This window comes from Marmota flaviventris, chromosome 8 (genome assembly GCF_047511675.1).
Source record: "Marmota flaviventris isolate mMarFla1 chromosome 8, mMarFla1.hap1, whole genome shotgun sequence".
Lineage (NCBI taxonomy): Eukaryota > Metazoa > Chordata > Mammalia > Rodentia > Sciuridae > Marmota > Marmota flaviventris.
Window position 1 is genome coordinate 47434726 of NC_092505.1, and position 22934 is coordinate 47457659.

Consider the following 22934-nt stretch of genomic DNA (forward strand, 5'->3'; position numbering starts at 1 on the left):
GTTCCAGGGAACGTCCATGGTTAGGCCCCTGGATCCAGAAGTTCCTCGGGCGCACATCCATGTTTAGGCTTTAGAATCTGGAAGTTCCTTGGGCACAAGTCTATATTTAGGCCTTAGCATCGGAAGTGCCTCAGATGCACGTCCATGTTTAGGCCCCCGGATCCAGAAGTTCCTCAGGCGTCCATATTTAGGCCCACGGATCCGGAGGTTCCTCAGGTGCACGTCCATGTTCAAGCCCCCAGATTCGGAAGTTCCTCGGGTGCATGTCCATGTTTAAGCCCGGGGGTCCGGAAGTTCCTCAGGCATCCATGTTTAGGTGCTGGGATGCAGAAATGCCTCAGTCCTCCATGATTGGGCCCCTGGATCCGGAAGTTCCTCAGTTGCACATCCATGTTTAGGCTCTAGGATCCAGAAGTTCCTTTGGTGCATGTCCATGTTGAGACTCTAAGATTCCGAAGTTCCTCAGGCTTTCATGTTTAGGCCCCCAGATCCGGAAGTTCCTCAGGCACACGTCCGTGTTTAAGCCCCAGGATCTGGAAGTTTGACGGGTGCATGTCCCTGTTCAGGCCACCAGATCCAGAAGTTCCTCAGGTGCATGTCCATGTTTTTCCACAGATTTCATTTTGCTTCTCACCACAATGTTTTTCAAGGTTTCACTATGAAAAATCTGCAATGTCATCACTACATTGAGCAATAGGTGAAGTTATTTATTGAACAATTCAGATGAGTATTATTAATTTAATTCTGGTAATACTAATACATCTGAAGAACCCCTGTTCAAAGAGCAGTGCTGGAGGGAGAAATTGCCATTATCACAATGAGATTTCTTTCTCTGACAGAAACAATTAGATGGAGTCAATATTTATAGAGCTTTTACCCTGAGTTGTATAATTTGTTACTCCTGACTGGGTATGACTTTTAAGCTCAGCTGTTTGTTAGTCCATTAACTACTATAATAGGATAGACTCAGATTTATTGGCACTACTGAAAGCTTTGCTAAGAGGTAGGGTTTGAGAGGAAAAGATCCCTGGAAGGTGGAAGATTTAGAAAGAATCAATGTTGTTGGCTTCTGAGGTTTAGCTCCACTCATGGCTTTGCAATGAGACATCTCCATCAGACAGATGAAGAGAGAGCTTTGGCAAGGGAGAATTTAAGATAAGGAATTTGGGGAGTAGTGTTGAGGAACATATTACCTTTCCAAAAAATTTCATAGTCAGAGGCTGGGGTTGTGGACCAGTGGTAGTGCGCTTGCCTAGTATATGTGAGGCCCTGGGTTTGATCCTCAGCACCACATAAAGATAAATAAATAAATAAAGGTATTGGGTACATCTACAAGTACAAAAAAAATTTTTGATTCGTAGTCAATTCTTAAGTAACTTTTTATCTCCAACCACTTACTGATCAGTGAGCTAAGTATTGTGCGGTGTTGTAAAGTTATTAAAAAAGCTGTGCTCCATGTTAGAAGGAGGGTGTTACAGGGCAAAAGCCTGCCACAAAGCTGAGGCAGCTGCCAAAGTCTCCTTTTCACTTGTTCTTGCAATCATGTCAGAAAGATTTCATCTATGCCACTCAGAAAAGCAGGTATGAGTTTATTAAAGGGATAGGAAAAGGGAAAAGGGGACACTGTCAAGAGCTTCTCAGAGAAGGGAAGGACAGTATGCCTCTCCTGCCCTCCAGTTTTATTGGGGGTTCCAGGGAAGTTTCCAGAGAGTCCCACCTAGATACAAATTTTGACTTTTGATTGAGAATAGAAATTGCATGGACTACCTCCAAGAGAGGATGGTATGTTGCTCACAGAGTTGAAGATTTTAATGAAATTGAATCCCCCTCATTTTTTCTCAATTTCCTGTCCCATTAAGCAGTTTATTAACCTTTGTATAGCCTTCAGCAAGCTTTCTGTGTGAGGGTCTTGATGCTTTGGTTGACCAAGTGTTTGGGAGTAGTGACATAACTGCCGTGATAAGGCAGGGTCCAGGCTTCCTGGTAGGGCATGACATGATTTTGACATTTTCCTTAAGGGAATGTAATTATGGTTGGGAAATATTTTAACACACCAAGCCCCATCTTCCAGATGTTTGCTTGTCAGAAAAGACTCCCTGTGGTTTTCAGTCATCCTTCATTGTCTGTCCCTTCCCTGTGCAGTCATTCATGGCTGACCAGGCACCTAACAGAGCCCATCACTGGAATTCAGAATGCCTTCATTCAATGTGTGGCGCACTGCTCATGGATGTTATGGCATTTTTGGAGTACCAATTTCCTTATCTTGTGCTTCCTTTACCAGTGTTCTTTCTCATGTTTCAGGTTGACAGCACAATGAACAAATGTCCATGGAGTACCATATGATTTTGAGCCTTGCTCCTGCTATTTGGGGATGTAGTTTTCTGTTTGGCCACACATAGAATTGGATGAGGAGACACATTTGTTTAGTTCCAGTTTTGTACCAGTCCTTCACCTGGGAAAGATGTATTACAGAAGACAAACTTTGCTAATGACTTTAAAAGCAAATTTAGGAGAGTAGACTTCATCCAATAAAAGATAAGGACTTGGAAAATAAATATACTGGCTACCTCCACCTTGATTGGGACAACTCTGAAGTATGTTGTTCACTGTTACCTTGAGCTGTCTCCAGTTGCCCATAGTGGTAAATAGTTTGATAATGGTTCTCTTGGCTTCCTTTCTTTTGTGTTTGCACTTCTTCTACTCTCCCCATTCTTTCCTGGTACTTTGTCCTGAATAAACTGCTTCTTGAATCTTTGTCTGAGAGTGTGCTTCTGCAGGAAGCAATTAGACACCTCTATACCACGTGAATGTTGCAGCAAAGCTTTAAATTTGTTCTTTTTCGTTAAAGGTTCAATAGTTTTAGTATATAAATGAACACAATATGTGGATTAATAGTGAAGAAACCAGACAAATTTATTGATGTACTAAATACAGAAACTACACACGAACAACATGAGACTCAAAGGATGCTTAGACAGTGGAAGCTTACATAGAGCTAAACAAAAGGATAGGGCCTTGGACTTCTAGGAGCAAAGGAGGTGGTGCAGATGATGGAAGGTTGAGATGAGTGAGTGCAGCCAGCAAAGCTTGCCTTGTTTTGCAGACAAAGTCTTCCAGGAAACAGCCACTTGCTGCAATCTCTTGGTAATCTTTCAGTCAGGTATCAAACCCCAATCTCTTCTTTCTGTGAAAAGATCTTAGGCAGAAAGGGACATGTAAGATTTTTTTAAAGCCTGTTTACATCCTCTAGATATTTATTTTACTAAGGTAGATTTCCTTTATAGATGTAAACTTCTTTTATAAAAGGGCAGCCTGAACCATGCCTGTACTTGCAGAGATTTGCATTTTCTTTGTACAATCAAAATACTATTCTCCCTTCAAACAATACTTGCATCTCTTTTTTTTAACCTCAAAACTCCATTGTACAGAAATTCATCCAACACTAACTTTTTTATATTATTTCTCTTTTCCCTCATCCTAAGTCATAAAGACTATATTTCTTGAAACCATAAAAATCACAAGTGAAATTGAAAGATATATTTAACCAACTTGCAGATTTGATCATTTCTATTAGATATAGTGATGGTTGAATCCAAACACATTTTGCAATTTTCACATTGATTGATTGGTCATCTATTTTATAAGTTATGTCTTTATTTCTCCTCAAAAATATGTAAGTCAGAAACACAATACTCACAAGATTCCATGGTGGTTTCAAAAACTGCCTCAAGTATAGAGACATTGATAATAGTCATAGAACAGAAGGTCTGTTTGGAGGTTCTTAAATTTCCTGAGTATCAAATAGACCCTCTGTTAAGGAAGGGAAAGGTAAGGAAGTGAAAATTTCTTGCTGTGGTTACTACAGATTTTCTTGTTAACCAGTTTCCCACAGAAGCCTTGGTTTATCTCTGGCAGACCTTTTCTCCCCAACTCCTAACAGAAGAGTTATGGTAGGAGAGAGTACAGCCCCTGCAATTAAGTGAAAGATTCATAGGGATTATGTGAAGAGAAAGAATCAGCAATATTTGTTCCCCAGGTTAATTAGCTAATGAATGACTGGACGGGCACTGAGTCACTTTATTGATGTAGAGTTCAATTCCTGCCACTCTGTGTGAATACAGAATCCTACAGTCTTGGAACCTAAGCATAGTTTTAATCTTTAGTTTGACATTGAAGATTCTCCATAATGTAACTTCAACTCATCCATATAATCTCCTCACAAACTATATTTCATTGTTCTCTCATTTTCTGGTACCTGAGGCAAAACTACATACCAATGCTCCATTGAGGAGGACAAAAGAGCACAGGAAGAAAAAGAGTGAGGTATGAATAAGGGAAAGCAATTGCAATGTGATATGCTCTTGTGCTGGAATATTCCACATTCGTAGGAAAACAGTCAAATGCTGAGTCCTGCAGTGCTAATCTAGACTGTACCTCAGCTCAACCTGTGGTAGGAAGCATAACATTCTCCACTGCATTCTTCTCATCTCTTGTTTCTCACTGGTCTGCCCCATGGCACTTTACTCCCCTTCACTTTCAGGCTGTGTTATCACCCTCCTTGCCTTTAAAGTGTCCGGGAGGGAAGCTGGAATCTTTTCAACTCTATTTTATTTAAAAGCCATTTCAAAGTGGTCTCCTTATGTTAGTCAGTATCTTACATAGGGGCTCCTTCATCTGTGTTTGTGGGACAAGCAGAAATGGTGAGGCCTTTATCACCATGGGCATGGCAAGAACTATGGCTAAAACCTCTGTGCCTTGGAAAGAAGACAAGTACCAGGGCCAGGAACAAGGGTAAACTGGAGCCATATGAATGTCCCAAGTGGCAGAGTAGCCTTCACTACAACATAAATCTACATAAAACCCTCTTTTGTGCAAGGCCACATTCAAATCATGCAGCCTTTAAGTCACTCAATTGAAGGATCAAAGCAGTATTATCAGTTGCTGTGAACATGACGTACAAAATGCAAACAGGCCCAAGTGTACTGTACTTTACATTGTGTAGAACTTCCAAGGGATAACATCATATATACTGCTTAAAAGTGAGTTTTCTAAATCTTGTCTAAGATTTTGGGTTGGATAATTCTTGGAGGGACTGCCTCATGCATTGTAGGATGTTTAATTGCTTCTCTAGCCTCTACCACTTGATGCCATCACCCTTCTGGCTGTTTTTAACACCTGAAAACATCTCTAGAAGTTACCAAATGTCTCTTTGAGATAAGATCATTCCTAATCAAGAGCCATTGATTTATAAGAAATAACTCAATATTCCCCAGATCATTACTCTGGATATATTATAGGACATATTTACATCTTACTAGAACACTGAAGGTACTTGTCACCCCTTGATTACAAGGTACTATGATTTGAACACAATTTATTTCCCAAAGGTTAATGTGCTGGAAGCTTGGTCTCCATTGTGGCAATATTGAGGGGTTAGAAGCTTTAAGATATGGGACCTAGTAGAGGATAATTAGGTAGTAGGGGATCCACCTTCATGAAGGCATTAATGATATCTCATCTCAGAAGTGAGTCAGATCTCACAGGACTGGTTTTGTTCCTATAAGAGTGAGTTGTTAAAAGCCTGGCTCTATGTAGTCTCTTCCTTCCTTCCTTATATATATGCACCTTCTGCATGAGGCCATTTTCCTTTGTCCTTCTCCACCATATTGCCAGCAAAGAAGGTTCTCTTTAGACAGAGACCTCATGTGTTTACAACAGAATTATAAGTCAAATAAACATCTTTCCTTTGCACATTACCAAGTTCTGGATATTCTGTTAAAGCAACACAAAATTGATAAAGACACAAATCACAGTTCTATCTATAGAATAGACAATCATGACATTCTGCAGAATATGAAAGTGATCAGCATAGTCAAGATAACTGAAGACTGTTTTATAAGAGAATAGGAAAAGTAACATCGCCATGTAAAGGCAAACAGTATTTGATCTGCCACACTAAAGAGATCATTAATTTGATGACAAGCAGACCAATGACAGTGACTAGGTTAATGTGCATAAGCAAAAATAATAGATCTGCTATTTGGAGTCATTCTTCAATGGATACCCCAAATTTCTTCATGTCTTGTAAGCAGTCTCTAACTTTCTTTGTTCCATCAAGACAATTTTTCAGCATGTTTGTATAGCAAACAGCCTTGGAAAATAGAGGTAGCATCTCTCCCTTCAGAATAAAGAGTAATTTTCTTTCTAGTACAGATTAAAAAGATAATATCTTCCATTGAGGCAAAGGCCAAGCAAGCTTACCAACTATTATAAAAGATTCAGTGTACCTAAGCTTGAGTGTCCTCTCTTGTAACACATCCCATTTAGTATGCAGAAATTACCTGACCCTCTTCCTATAAGCATTTGTGACCTTAGCTTGGGGATCTGGTGCAATGTTGATATTCTAGTTACTGTTATTTTTGTCTAAACCAAGAATCTCACATTTCCTGCCAAGATCCTTGAAATTGGCAGGCTAACATTTATTTGCAAATGGAATAAAATCTCAGAACTTACAGTTCTTAAAATCAGACACATAAGCAATGATTAGAGTTAAACTGGTTAAAGTTTTAGATTTCTCCCCAATCTACCCTGATCCAATTGTTTTCTACAAACATCAAACAGATGAATTGATTAGGAAACCTCTAGAGAATAGCATTTCTACACTTTTTAAGCCTTTCATGATGATTTGAATTTCTTCAATTGCTTTGGAATATTATATTATTTATTATTTTGGGGGATGCAGTTTCAGATGCTTTCAGATATCACCATGAATTGGCTCGTATTCCAAAGTCAGAAAATCAAATCAAAATGAGTCCCATCAACTGCTAAATGTGTGGACCTTGATTATATATTTGTTTGACTATAATTCCTTTGCTATGGAAAACCCATCAAATCTGAATTTACTTCTTTTTTGGCAGCTTCTACAACTTGATAATTGCAAATGTATCTACATTAATCTGATGCAACAAATACTTCACCTCCTAAAGATTTTTTTAACCTGCACTTCATTTTACTTAGCCAAAAGTGAAAGCTTTATGATTATTACTGCCCTTCTTCTTCCTTTATTTATTTATTTATTTGTTTGTTTGTTTGTTTGTTTATTTTGACATTCCTCATAGCACTAGAGATGGAATGAGTCCTTATGGCTTCAAGAACGTGTGTGATCCCAAATCAAAACACTTTGTGAGGACTAGCTCTTATGAGTCACTCATATCAGTTATCTTCTGCCAGGAACCATTAGAAAAGAGAAACTGGAAAAACTTGCTGCATGCTAAAACTTGAATGGAAAGCCTAAATGAAGTAGGAGTAAAAAGGAAAGGAAAATGAGGCAGAAAGAAGAGAAAACAAACACAATTTTCTTTGCTGGCCACATTTTTACAGGAAGGTGAGGACCACAGAATGAGTATATTTAATATTAGTGATAAATAGTTTTCTAAAGTGGTAGTTCTTTCAGCTTTTGAAAAGACAGTCCTTTTCTCATTAAATTGCCTTGGCATCTTTAAGCAAAAATCAATTAAACATATATACAGAACTTCCAGATTCTCTATTTTATTCCACGGAATTATTTCCTTATGGCAATATTGCAGTCTTCATTGCTAATTTTATAGTTAAGATGTGAAAACCAATAGTTAAGTTCACCATTTCTAAAATGGTTTTGACCATTCTAGTAATTTCATTTTATATTAGATATCAAATCAGTGCCATGCACAATAATCCCCATAATTCAGAAGGCTGATACAGGAATATGGCAAGTTCCAAGACAGCCTCAGCAACTTAGCAAGAATTTTTCTCAAATTAAAAAAAAAAGACGGGATGTAGCTCAGTGGTAAAATACCCTGGGTTCAATCCCCAGTACACACAAACACACAATTCTCATATATATTTACATATACACTTCCTTTGTACCCAATCTTAGAAGGAAGCCATGAAATATTTCCCCATCTAGTATGATAACAACCATATGGTTTTCATAAATGCTTTTTATGATATTATGGAAGTTTTCTTCTATTCTCAACTGATAGATGTTTTAGAAATTATAAATTCATGTTGCATTTTTATCAAATCTACTGAGTTAATCATTATGTTGAACTACACTGACTTGATTTTTTAATGTTAAATCAATTTTGCATTACTGGGAGTAATCCTTACTTGGTATTTATCTATTATTCCTTTTGTTTATTGCTAGATTTAATTTGCTAATATTTTGTTGGAGATTTTTTTGCATCTATATTTTCATGTGTTTATTTTTATAAAATATCTCTGTTAGGTTTTATATTCAGTACAATACTGTACACATAAATAAATTGGATCATGTTTTCTCCAAAGTTTTGAAAGTCTTTCACACTTCAACCTCATAAAAATTTAATTTCATTGATTCATTCACTTATTACTCTGTGTTGTAGTTATCATGAATTTTACTTCTCATTCTTTATAAACACTAACAGTTGTTATTATTATCTTTTGCTTTAAAGAATAAATTGTCACTTAGCGAAATAAAGAGAAAAGAAAAAAATTAATATTTTGAAAAATTATTCTCGTATTTAGGTATTCATTCTTTCCTTTAAACTTGAAGTTTTATTTGGTAGTCTTTTCTTGAACCTCTTGGACATCTTTTTCTTCTCCTTTTCCTTCTCCTTCAATGGAAGTTTCTCTATGTTGGCCAAGTTGGCCTCAAACTCCTGGGCTTAAGGCATCCTCCTACCTAGTCTTCAGAATAGCTGGAACTACAAGTGCCTAGGTCCTCTTGAATTTCTTTTTTTATAGAATAGGTCTTTGGTTACAAATTTTCTGAACTTTTGCTTATCAATTTTTTTAGATTATTTTTTTTAAATTTTTTATTGTTGGCTGTTCAAAACATTACAGAGTTCTTGATATATCATATTTCACACTTTGATTCAAGTGGGTTATGAGCTCCCATTTTTACCCCATATACAGATTGCAGAATTACATCAGTTACACATCCATTGATTTACATATTGCCATACTAGTGTCTGTTGTGTTCTGCTGCCTTTCCTATCCTCTACTATCCCCCCTCCCCTCCCCTCCCCTCCCCTCTTCTCTCTCTGCCCCCTCTACTGACATTCATTTGTCCCCCTTGTATTATTTTTCCCTTTCCCCTCACTTCCTCTTGTATGTACTTTTGTATAACTCTGAGGGTCTCCTTCCATTTCCATGCAATTTCCCTTCTCTCTCCCTTTCCCTCCCACCTCTCATCCCTGTTTAATATTAATCTTCTTCTCATGCTCTTCGACCCTACTCTGTTCTTAGTTACTCTCCTTATATCAAAGAAGACATTTGGCATTTGTTTTTTAGGGATTGGCTACCTTCACTTAGCATAATCTGCTCTAATGCCATCCATTTCCCTGTAAATTCTATGATTTTGTCATTTTTTAATGCAGAGTAATACTCCATTGTGTATAAATGCCACATTTTTTTTTTATCCATTCATCTATTGAAGGGCATCTAGGTTGGGATGCCCTCTCTCACCACTTCTGTTCAACATAGTTCTCGAAACACTGGCCAGAGCAATTAGACAGACGAAAGAAATTAAAGGCATCAAAATAGGAAAAGAAGAACTTAAATTATCACTATTTGCAGATGACATGATTCTATACCTAGCAGACCCAAAAGGGTCTACAAAGAAACTATTAGAGCTAATAAATGAATTCAGCAAAGTGGCAGGATATAAAATCAACACGCATAAATCAAAGGCATTCCTGTATATCAGCGACAAATCCTCTGAAATGGAAATGAGGACAACCACTCCATTTAGATTATTTTTTAAGGACAATTTTGTTCCTTTTTTTTTTTTTCCATACTAGGGATAGAACTCAAGGTGTTGCACATGTTGGGGAAGCTACCACTGAGCTTACACTTTTTATTTTATATTTTGAGATAGGATCTCATTAAGTTGCCAAGGCTGGCCAAGATTACAGACATGTGCCAACTTTTCTAACAAGATTTATTTATTTTTAATCTGTTGTCCATTTTGTATTTATTTATCTTTAATCTGTTGTCCGTTTTGTCAGATTAAGTATTTTCTATTGATCTTTCCTCAGTTTTCATTTTATAATCTCCAATCTACTACTAAACTCATCCAGTGATTTTTTTTTCACTCTAGAGTTTGTTGTTGGTTGCATTATTTCCATTTATTTTTTGGTTTTCATCTGCTGAGTTTCTGTATCTGATTATTGATTTTTGTATTGTTTTTATTTCTCTACTGATATTCACTAGCTGATAACACATTATATTTCATTCTAGATTCTTAAAAACATGTTTAATTGATGCTTATGATAACTTCTTTATGTCCTTGCCTGCTTACTCTAGGAATAAGTTCCTGAGCTTTGACAGCTCTGAGCCCTGAACAAGTTCTTCTTATAAACAAGTAATTTTATCTGATCTCCTAGAGTGACTCTTTGCATTCATATTTGCTCTCTGCCTTTGCTCTCAATTCAGTTTCCTAAACCCCTGTGACTGCCCCTTAACCCTTTCTTAATCTTTCTGTTATATATATATATATATATATATATATATATATATATATATATATACATATATATACACACATTTATATATTTATTTATATGTATATGTAATGTGTGATGTGTGACTTGAGTGTTATAGGCATTGGAATATTAAGATTGGAATAAAAGAACCTGATCTTGTGATTGCCCACTACCACTACAAGGTGCCCCACACGTATTCAGTGAACTGCCACTCATGAAAATATTGTAGCCTGTGAAAAGACACAAACATTCTGGACACAATGGCACACATCTGTAATCCCAGAGGCTTGGGAGGCTGAGATAGGAGGATCCTGAGTTCAATATCAGCCTCAGCAAAAGCCAAGTGCTAAGCAACTCAGTGAGACCCTGTCTCTAAATAAAATACAAAGCAGGGTGGGGATGTGGCTCAGTGGCCAAGTGCCACTGACTTCAATCCCCGGTACACAACAAAAGAAAAAGACACAACCATCTTGTCTGTGTTAATGATATAGCATGATCATGAGAACCACATTATATTTTCCCAGTTGCATGTCTAGCAATAGTTGTCTGAATGTTGGATACTGTGGTGTAAGAAATATGGATTAGAATTTTCTTTTGGAAAAAACTGTTGAAGTTTGTTCCAATTAGCAGTTAATTTTACTTGAAACTCTCACTTGATTACAGCCTTTCCTATAGAGCCCGTAAAATAGGCTTCCTGCAAAAAATGCTGTGTGTTTCATCCTCTTATAATGGTTTCAATATTTTTTAACATAAAATGTCTAATTAATATCTCCTTTCATAAATAATTGTTTTATCTTCAAAGGACCCTTGGTGAAAAATACATAGTCATAAATCTTATGATTTTACTAATACTTATAACTAAATTTAAATTTATTAAACTGCACTTGTGTTCATTTAAACATTTGAAATATGCTTTATGACAGCTCTATTATTTACGTAGTCTATAGATAATTCTTGATGTACATATGAATTTGTGGGACTTTTGACAGTACCTGGCCTGTTAGATGTTCATAGCCCAGAGATCAGGAACCTTTTATCATAGCTCACACTCTGCTCAGAATCATCATGAATTCCAAGTCTAATCAATAAACATCTGTGATAAGGTGAAACAACCTTCCAGGCAACAGATACATTCTTATCTCCCCAAATTCTGACCAATTCTGAGATAATGGTCAGCCAGACCCATCAAGACTGCTTAACTATGCATATTTCTGGTCTCTCTTGACCATATATTCTGGGAGTTCATGCCAGTACCCCTGAAGACAAGGATGGAAATCCTGGTCCCCTTTGTCTTTATGGTATAACTATACTGTTTAAATTTCCTTTCCTGATTTTCACAATTACTTTTCCATTTTGTTATTGAGGTGAGTGGCCATATTCTTTTAGTACCCCATTTGTCAGACCTCTGACCAAGGAATCTGGTAACAATAACTGTTGACCTCCTACCAGATTTCCTGTGAATTCTCTTTGCTAAGATTCCCTTTACCTCTCTCGATATTGACTCACTTTATATTTTTTCTTACCTACACTACTGGGGCAGCCATGGAAAATCTTTCAAATGACAGTAGGAGTCAATAAGTCTTTTTTCTCTTCTCCTTTTCCAAAGCAGAAATGTATTTATTTGTAATAAATAAATGTCATTTAAACAAAAACTAGACTTCAGATATTGTGCTTGTGATAGTATGAAATTCATATTTGGTTTTCATCCCTGTTTCTTGGCACAAAACACATAAAATCCTTGGAATCTCCAAAATGATGTGTCTGTTTGCATGTTAATCAGCTGGCTTCTCCTTGGAATGAGGGCTGGTTGTAGAAAGATAAAGGCAAGATAAGAACTTTGGGACTTTTTGGTCTCATATTCTACTTTCATAGAGGGGAGAGGTTCTGGAGGTTTATCACCAATGGCCAATGGGTGATGCAATTAATCATGCCTAGGTAATGAAGTTTCCTTTAAAAAACAAGTAAAACAAAACAAAACAAAACAAAACAAAAAAACACTTGTGTTCCAACTAGCTGAACAAGTTGAGGTTCCTGGATGATAGCATGCCTATAGAAGGTACAGAAGCTCTATGCCCTTCTTCCATATCTCACCTAGTGCATCTCTTCCATCTGTTTGTCTGTATCATTTTTAATATATTTTATAATAAATTGTTGTTTCCACTTCAGTAAATTAGTTGAACCCAAGGAGGAGATTATGGGAACCTCAATTTATAGCCAGTTGTTTAGAAACAAGGCCATAACCTATGAAGTAACTGGTATCTAAATTGGGGTAGTGGGGTGGGAATCTTGTGGGGCTGATACCTCAAACTATAGTATCTGACACTATTTCCAAGGAGATAATTTCAGAATTAATTTAAATTAGAAGACACTCAGCTTGTCCGATGGAAAATCTGCTTCAGAATTGCTTGGGGGCCATGGAGGGGCACATTTATTCAGGGTCACAGAAGTGCTTTGTATTATGAGAGTATAGTAGGAGAAACTGAGCTTGTTTTTCCTTGTATTATTGAGTTTATTCTATATCTTTTGTAAAAGCTAAAGTGTCCTCATGGCAAAGCTTGTTGTTTAACTTGTTTCTCTAAATTTTAAAAATTATGCCTGCTATCTATTAAGGTCTAGGTACTTTTTTTTTTTTTTTTGGTACCAGGGATTGAACTTAGGGGCACTCGACCACTGAACCACATCCCCAGGCCGATTTTATAGTATTTAGAGAAAGGGTCTCATTGAGTTGCATAGGGCCTTGCTAAGTCCCTGAGGCTGGCTTTGAATTTGAGATCATCCTGCCCCAGTGTCTGGAGCTGCTGGGATTACAGGTGTGTACCACTATGCCCAGATAGTTTTGTTTTGTTTTAATTTATTTCTTCAAAATTCATTTTTCTTAAAAATTTACTTTAAAAATTATTTTATCAGCATTATCATGATTAGTTTAATAATTTTAAAAAATTATTTTTTGGTGTTGAGATAGGGTCAATTGCCCAGACTGGTTTTAAACTTTAATCCTTCTGCCTCAGCTTCCAAGTAGCTGGGATTACAGGTGTGTGCCACTATGCCTGGTTTCCTTTAATAATTCTTTATCAAATGTTTTATCCAATAATTTGTTGGATATATATGTATACACACACATATGCATACATATACATACATTGATATATATGTGTATATATATATTTTTTTCTTTTTTTTTGGTGCTGAAGATCAAACCAAAGACCTCACGCATGCTACAAAGTACTATAACACTGAGCTATACCTCCAGTCACTATCTGATACATATTTTAAGAACAGGTATTACATGTCAATTGTATGTACTATTGTATGTACTAAAGATACAGAAGTAATCCACATAGGGAAAGATCCATTCCTCATATAGACTGGACAGATAAATAAACATATAAACATCTGCAGGAATTGCTAACTTGTATAGAAACGAATGGGCAATATACAGAGTGAAAGAGATTAGACCCTGGACATGTTATGGCACACCTATAATCCCAGTGACATGGTAGGCTAAGGCAGAAGAATTGTAAGTTTGAGGCCATCCTCAGCAACTTAGTGAGGCCTTAAGAAATTTAGCAAGACTGTGTCTCAAAATAAATAATTTAAAAAATATTTGGGGAAGAAAGAGAGAAAGGGAGGGAAGGAAAGAGACAGAAATTGAGTTGCTATTTTGTATAAGGATAGGGAAGGTCTCTCAGAGAAGGTGATTTGAGAAAATTCCGGAATGAAATCTGGGGAGTACATCATGCAGTTATTGACATGTGACAAGGAGCAGTCTTACCAGGAGGAAGGTTCTATTAAATGAAAAGGCCCTGAGGCAAGAATATGCATAACTTATTCAAAGAATATAAAGTGTAAGTGCAATAGGTTAGTAGAAAAAGGAATGAAAGGAAGCAAAGATAAGAGGTCAGAACAAGGGAATGACCATAGCAGACTATGATAGAGACTTTGAATTGTATTCTGAGAAAGGTAAGGTACCCCTAGAGGTTGATATACAAATAAATGACATATTCTGCCATCTTTTAAGTTACTCTGTTGGGTAGATAACAAACTCAAGGAGGACTAGGGCAGGAACAAGAGATCTAGAAAGGAGATTATAACAAAAATCCAGGTGATAAATGATGGGATTTTGCATCATGATGGTAGCAGTCAGGGAAGAAATTCAGTTAATTTTAGTTATATTTTGAGACTTAAGTTGACTGAACATACGGACAGACAGATGTGGGGTGTGAAAGAGATATGTTTATTTAGGGTTTATTTAGAGTGTAGGTATTCTCTATAGAGATGAAGTGCATAGAGGAGAAGGAGATATTGAAGAAATCAAGAGATCAGTTTTGGTCACTGGTGCATAAATACCAGTTAAAACGAATATGAACAAGTCATCAATTGAGTATATAACATGAAACTCAGAAAGAGTTCAGGTTGAAAAAAATGTTTGGATTAGGTTGAATTATATGAATTGCTGGTTTGTTTTGTTTAGTCAAAATGATTCTATACTGACAGTTTCATTCCTAATAGCTGACAAATAATAAACAGATTGAATGAATTCTCCAGAGTAAGAACTGTTTGGAAGTAGAACTGAGAGAACTAGAATACTGTCTCAAACATTCTAAAATTTAAAATTCTAGGAAATGTGAGAGAAATGCCTAAAGAATGTGACATATAGGCTGGGGATATAGCTCAGTTGGTAGAGTAATGCACAAGGCCTCACATCCCCAAGGCCCTGGGTTCAATCCCCAGCACCACACACACATACACACACACACACACAAAAAAAAAAGAATGTGACATAAAAATGTGTGTGTGGCAGATGAGGGGTGTGTGTGTGTGTGTGTGTGTGTGTGTGTGTGTGTGTGTGTTTAGGCATCCATTCTAGGGGTGGTCATTTGCCTAACTAGGAATGCAAACTCCAGGTGTTGAAAGACAGAATTCCTTAAGAAGGTTAGACATCTGTTATAAGAGCTTAAGCTACTTTTAAAAATCTCAGATTAACAAGAAAAATTTTACAGCATCACTAAATGAATGTTAGTAATAGGTTTTCAGTTAGTAATAGGTTTCACCCTTGGGAGAAAAAAATTGGGAGTATTTGAAATGTGTGCAGATATGAGGATTTTTCCACATTCTTGTTTGAACAGAGAGCCTTTCAAATTTTTGCAATGGTGCCCAAGGCATGATTCCAAAATAATGTCTTTGTACAAATCTTTTATGGACTGTGTAGTCAGAGGCCATAAAAGAATAAGGAATTGAGATTTTTATCAAGTTTTCAGAGGTTTTATGACTTATTTGTACTTTGTTGGTAATAAATGTGTGTTTATATATGTGTGAGTATATATATATATGTGTGTGTGTGTATACATATATAAATAAACACATTATATACATATATAATATATATACACATTATATGCAATATTATGCATATGTAATATTATGGTTTTGATCTAGAAATGTCCTCCAATAACTTGTGTTTTGAAAACACAAGTTCTGAAGACAGAAAGGTTCAGAAAGGCCTTCTAGGTGATGATGAAACTATAAACTCATCAGTGGATTAATCCATTTGGTGGATTAAAAATTTGAATAAACTACTGGGTGGTAATTGCAGGCAAATTGGGCATAGCTGGAGGAAGTAGTTCTCTGGAGGTATGCCCTTAGAGATTAGTTTGATCTTGGCTACCTCTCCCTCTCTTGTTCTGCTTCCCAGAGGCCATGAGCTGAGCAGCTTTCATCCACCACCCCCCTCTGCCATGATGTTCTGCCCCTTCACAGGCCCCAAAGGCACAGAGGAATGGAGGCAGTTGGGTCATGGACTAAACCTCTGAACCCTTGAGCCCAAAATAAACTTTTCTTCTTGTAAGTTGTTGTCATTGGGTATTTTGATTACCGCAATGCAAAGTTGGTCAACACATAATGTAATATTGAAAGACTATAAAAAGATGGGTGAGGTGGCACAGGCCTGAAATCCCAACAGCTCAAGAGGCTGAGACAGGAGTACCATGAATTCAAAAAGAGCCTTAGCAACTTAGTGAGATCCTGTTTCAAAATAAAATATAAAAATGGTTGGGGATGTGGCTCAGTGGTTAAGCGCTCCTGAGTTCTATTTCTGATACAAAAAAAAAAAAAGAACCTATAAATAACACACACAATATATATATATATATATATATATATATATATATATATATTGTGTGTGTGTGTGCACATATATTCACATACATTCACATTCATTATAATACACATGTGTGTGTGAATGTGTATACAGTAATTTGATTTCAGACTTACTTTATTTGTAACCTGCTAAGGATACGAGGTAATCTAGCTTATAACTCTCTTCAATAATTGGTAAAAATCACTCTTCAAAATAAGCCAGGAGTTGAACATTCATTGGTTTAGTAACTTCTCAACAATACTGCCAGTGATGTAGAACTGTTTTGGGATTAAAGAAACACACAATGAATGAAACAAAATAAAATAAAAATTATAAGCAGGAATCAAAACAATGTTTCAAGAATGGAAATAGGCTCATCTAGGTTAAATGGTGACTACCACTAGCCAATAAAAGGAAGAGAGCTGATTGATGTCTGGATTTGGCAACATGGAAGCTAATGTTAATTAGAGACTCTTTGGAGTGGCAGGGGCAAAAAGTATAGGAAAGCTTCAAGAAAAAAGGGAAAGAGTAAGAAATGAAGATCATAAAAATAACCAAATATTTCAAGGGAGATTGATGAAACAGAAACAAAAATATGTGGTAATAGCTCAGGGGAATTTGAGGTTAAGGGGAATTTTTGTTAAGGTGGCAGAATTATAGTATGTATGAATATATAGAGTGTGTAGAAGGAAGAAATAAATAATGATGTGGTAAAGAGAAGAAAATTTATGAAGCAATATCTTTGAAAAAGTAAGTGGATTGGGTTTGATCTGGAATGATATTCACTAGATTAGTATTACCACAGCCATAATGATCATTAATACATTAATATACTTAATGCCCAGCATTGTAGCTCATACCTGTAATTCCAATTACTCAGGAAGTTGAGGTAAAAGGATGGCAAGTTTGAGAAAAACCTTGGCAACTTAGCAGTACTCCATTTTAAAATAAAACAAAAGGGCTGAGGGTATAGAGCATTTGCATAGCAGGCACAGGTCCTGAGTCCAGTCACTATACCACAAAAAAACTATATATTAATATATGTCTCTGTATGTAAAAAGATTTTATGTTTGTTTGTGTGTGTGTGTGTGTGTGTGTGTGTGTGTGTGTGTAATATATCGGCCTATTCTATCAGCCTTCTTAAAGATTCCATCTCCAACAATCTGAGACTGGCAATTAAATTTCAATGTAAAATTTCAAAAGAGCAAACATTCAAGCCATAACACATACTTTCAGAATAGCTTATAAATAACTACAATTCTGAGTCCATTGAATGCTCCTAAATCCACCTAGACTATATTTCCAGTCCTCTGAGACTCCCTGGACCTGCCCATCATCCAGAAATTAAAGAGTACAAACTGGAACAGTAGAAAACTCTACAATTTGCCCTGATGACATGTTTGTGCTGTTGCCATTATGGTTGTTAAATATTTTAAATATTGCAGTACATAAGTAAAGGTGTAAGTCTGAGAAGAAACAGGTTAATAGATTTGCAAAGGGTAAGATGTGAAAGTCCTCTTTTCAATGCTTTTGTTTTTACAGGAACCTAAGAGACTAAGAGTAAAGAGGGCCAAGGTACTTTATAGGCTTAACAGAGAAAGATGTGCAATTAGTAACCCTTGGATTAGGAAATTAATTGATAAGGGCAATACATGAAATTTATAGCAGATTGATTATGGTGTTGATATTTCCATGCACGTAGAAATGGGGAAAACATGCAACTCAGAGAAACCCTGTCTCTAAATAAAATATCTTAAAAGGGATGAGGTTGTTGTTCAGTGGTTAAACTCCCCTGGGTTCAATTCAGATCAGTTCAGAATAAAATGGGGTATAGAAGCAGTTGAGAATCAGTAGTAAGGAGGGCCAATGGATTCTCGGTTCTGACGTAGTTGTAGAATCATTAAAGTTGGGGTAGTTAGTAGTAGGAGGGAATTTGGGAGATAGAAGCGGTAGTTGAAGAATGAAGTGTTTGTGGTTCATGAAAAATTTCAATTTAATGATGGTAAATTCTAGTGAATAACCTCTGGTAGTGTCTAAGATAGGTGGTGTATAAAATCACTGAATTAACTATGGTTTGAATATGGTTTGATTCCTCTGAAACTCAGAGCTGGAATTTAATGCCCATTGTGAGGTATCAAGAGGTAGAAACTTAATCTAACTACCAGGCTCCCATGTTTAGAGGAGGGACCTTTGGGAGTTGGTTAAATTAGAGAAGATCATCAGGATGCAACTCCCATGACTAAAACTGGTGACTTTATAAAAACAAAAAAGAGATCAAAAGATATACACAAAACACATTCACACATACACACACACACACACACACACACACACACACACACAGATACACAGTCCTTATCTCTTGCCATGTCATGACCTGCACCATCTTTGGGCCATCACTAGAAGTGACCCCTCAACTTTGGATAATATCTATGAACCAGAATAATTCTTTTATTTATAATTTATGCAGTTTGTGTGACATTGTGTTATTAGCAACAAAAAATGAACTAAGACAGGAAATCAGGGAAAGAGAAATCTGATTACCAGGAGGAAAGTCTGTGAAGACTTTTAAGAGTTCCTTGATGATGGCTGGGCTCAGTGGCACACGCCTGTAATGAGAGGCTTGGGAGGCTGAGACAGGAGGATGGCAAGTTCAAAGCCAGCCTTAGCAAAAGTGAGGTGCTAAGCAACTCAGTGAGACCCTTTTTCTAAATAAAATACAAAATAGGGCTGGGGACATGGGTCAGTGGTTGAATGCCCCTGAGTTTACTCTTCAGTACTTCCCCCACCAAAAAAATGAAAGAGTTACATGATGTTGGAACAGTAAGAAAGAAGCTGTTATCTTTAAGGAATGAGAATTTATGCAAAAATATAGATGACTGTCATAAGGAGATGCAGTGAGTGATAGGATGTGAGGGTAAGAGTTTTTAAAAAGCTGAAAATATTTAAGAATAGAGAAGAAATATATTCTAGAAGATCTTCTAAATATAGAATCATGTTGTGGGCAAATAGTGATAATTTGAGTTCTTTTCCTATTTGTATCCCTTTAATTTCTTTCATCTAATAGCTCTGGCTAGAGTTTCCAAGATTATGTTGAATAGAAGTGGTAAACGAGGGCATCCCTGACTTGTTCCAGGTTTTAGAGGGAATGCTTTCAATTTTTTTTTTCTACATTTTGAATGATATGGGCCTTGGGCTTAATATAGATCAAATTAGAGTTTGAAAGTCTTAAAATGATTATTTTGTAACTGGTTAAACAAATAGTTGTCATTAAAATTATAATAAAATAGTTCACACCAAAACATACATAACTGTATATATATGATTACTATATCTAGCTAAGCCTAATCTAAATCTTATATAAAAAGTTATAAACTGAAAGTTTAGGTAACTTTACTACAAGATAACCAATAAGTGCTCTTTTTTTTTGTATAGGATCATACAAGGGCCACTGTCTTATATCTGTTCACTTTGACTAAGTCAATTTCTGATCATTAACACTGTTACCTAAATATAAAAGAGATTAAAGGCTATTCTGTATTTTTTGTTAACCTATACAGACCTGTAATTATTGTTACCATATACCCTAAATTCTAAATTTTAATTCTCAGATTTATGTAGAAGTAATAAATTTGGTTAATATTTATTCATGGGATTTAATGTTTCATAGCTGGATAAAGTAACCTGTTGTCAATAAGTTACATGGACAATTTGTGTTACTTTTCACACTGAAATTGAAATTTAAATAAAAAATTTTAAAAGATAATGAGGAGAATCTAATTGATTTAAAGGTAATTTTGTAAAACATAAAAACATTTTGCCATTTATTTACACAACAAACCCCTAAAATCTCTCTCAGTTTTTCTCTGATTTATGTTTTAAATGTAATGATATATTGTGTTAATTAACATTCATATAGATTCAGGAAACTATCTATCCAAACATTATAAAATGACATTTAAGAAAGAGACAAAAATAAAATCACCCTCAGAACTAAAACACTTTATCAGCTAATTTAAAGTTATATTCAAAGATTGATGTTTGCTGTAAAGATTACTTTGATCTCAAACAGGTTATAATATAATAGGCAGCCAAAATTCAAGCTAGCTATCACACAGACTGAACATGCTTTTACTATTGTTAATTTCATTTTGTATTTTTCTTATAAACTTTATAACTTTTGCCTATTAATGTTTTACAGATGTACTGCTTCAAAACCACACAAACTGGGTTAATTTTGGATAATAAGCCATCACCTACAAGACAAATAAGATATAAGGCTAACTTTTAGTACTAATACAGACTCCAATTATAAGGGATAAATGACTGTAAGTTTATATACATTGAAATTAAAGCCCAGTACTCTTACTTTAAGACTAGTGAGACTAGCTTGCTGAATGTTTAACACCAAGGCTTAAAGATTAATTTTAAGGAGCGGTAGAGTGCTTGCCTAGCATATGCAAGGTGCTGGGTGCGATCCTCAGCACCACATATTTACTAATAGTTAAATAAAATAAAGATACAAAAAAAAAAAGCCTCTTTCAATAAAAAAGAAAGAAAGATAGATTAAGGTTAAAATAAAAGGACAAAAACAAACAAACAATATTTGGCTCTTCTCTGAGTCAGCCTGAACCCAGAGAATGAGAAAACTTCTCCAAGGACCTCTACAGCTCTGAGCCACATTACCTTCTGATCAGGGAGGTTAATGAGACCACTGGAGAACAGAAAGCCAATCCATTCACTTGCTGCAAAAAAGGAGGGTCATTGAAAAATGGAGATATCCCTAATGTTTTCAAAGGAAGCCACCTCATCAAGGAGACCTAACTAGCACATGACACTAAAAGAGCTAAGAAGCTGCTCTCAAGTTCCCCAAAGGTAACCCCTGTGGGAACTCAGGTGACTCTTAATAGCAGATAAAAACAAATTCATTTTTTGACCAACTTGGTCTTAAACACCTGGCAAGAGAATATAACCAAAACACAGCCACACAAGGACATTTTAGTCAAAATAATAATATTAATAATTTTTTAAAATAGAACTTAAGATGTACACTCATGTCAGTCCCACAGTCCTAATATCCCCTAACTTCTGAGGTTTTTATCTTTTGCAAGGCTCATAAACTGGCCTCTAGACCTTAATTTTTCTTACTTCCCAAACTGACATTTAATCCCACAACCAATGTCTACCCATTCCAATAGCAACACACACCAGACATAGGGGAGCCCCCAAATTATTTCCTTACTCATAGGGCTAAAAACATCTCCTGGGATTAATATAGGAGCAGCAGGATTAAGAACCTCTATTCACTATAAAAACAGCACAGGTTATTGCAGATATCCAACAGGTCAGTGATTTGGTGCTGACTTTACAAATTCAGGTACACTCCTTGATGGCTGTGGCCCTCTAAAATCGATGGGCCCTCTACCATATACTGGCAAAAGAGGGAGGCCTATGTGCCTTCCTCCAGGAAGAAGGCTGTTTCTAGGTCAACATGTCTGGCATAGTTAGAGATGCAGCAGATAAACTAAAGAAACCAGCTATAAAAAAAAATAGCTAAAAGAGACCACTCACTCCCCCTGGCATATAGGGCTACTGGGGCACTTCTGGCTGTAGATAACCACACTCATTGGGCCTTTACTAATGATTCTCTTAGTACTTCTTATAGGTCCCTGCATTTTTAATGGCCTCCAAAATTTCCCAATGAACTGGATAAAGATCTTCACCAGACAGTCAACCAGATGGTCCCGAGTAGCTATATGAGACTCCAACCTGAAGGACACCTGAAGAATCACAGAACGACCATACCTGGAAACTATAAAAAAACCTTAAACCTTATGACCCCAGCTTCCCTGCCTAGAGACCACCCTTCCCAGCAGGAAGTAACTACAGAAGATTGACCTCCAGTCCTTTGCAATAATTAAAAAAAAAAAAAATAGGGAGAATAATGGGATATCCTGGACATCAATGACTCCATTTTGGTTCTGGAACTGCTTCTTGGCCCAGGGCCAGGGCTTATGAGCTTCCAAGAAATAGAAACTTGGGATGCCCTGTTTCCATGTCCCCCCACCTCCAAGGTCCCTAAATACCCAAATCTGTTGTTACCCAAACACCTGCCCCCAAGGACAATTCTAGCTTACTACACTACACTCCAGGCCATTTCCAGCTTGCTCTAGTTCTCTGGTAAAAAAGATATAAAAACCCTATTCAAATAACTCTGGATGCTGCATCACTCTACTGGGCAGCCTGGCAGGCTTCACCTGTCAATAGGCTTTGCTTTCTAAGCAAGAGACTCT

General features: G+C 36.4%; 1 long non-coding RNA gene across 1 annotated transcript; it reads right to left on the minus strand.

The window, feature by feature from the left end:
* Window positions 1-2914: 2914 nt before the first annotated feature.
* On the minus strand, window positions 2915-17578 carry LOC139706709 (uncharacterized). Its single transcript, XR_011708332.1, has 3 exons — window positions 17502-17578; window positions 16776-16919; window positions 2915-3196 (listed from the first exon to the last, which is right to left on the minus strand). It is a non-coding gene; the product is annotated as an uncharacterized lncRNA (long non-coding RNA).
* Window positions 17579-22934: the final 5356 nt, after the last annotated feature.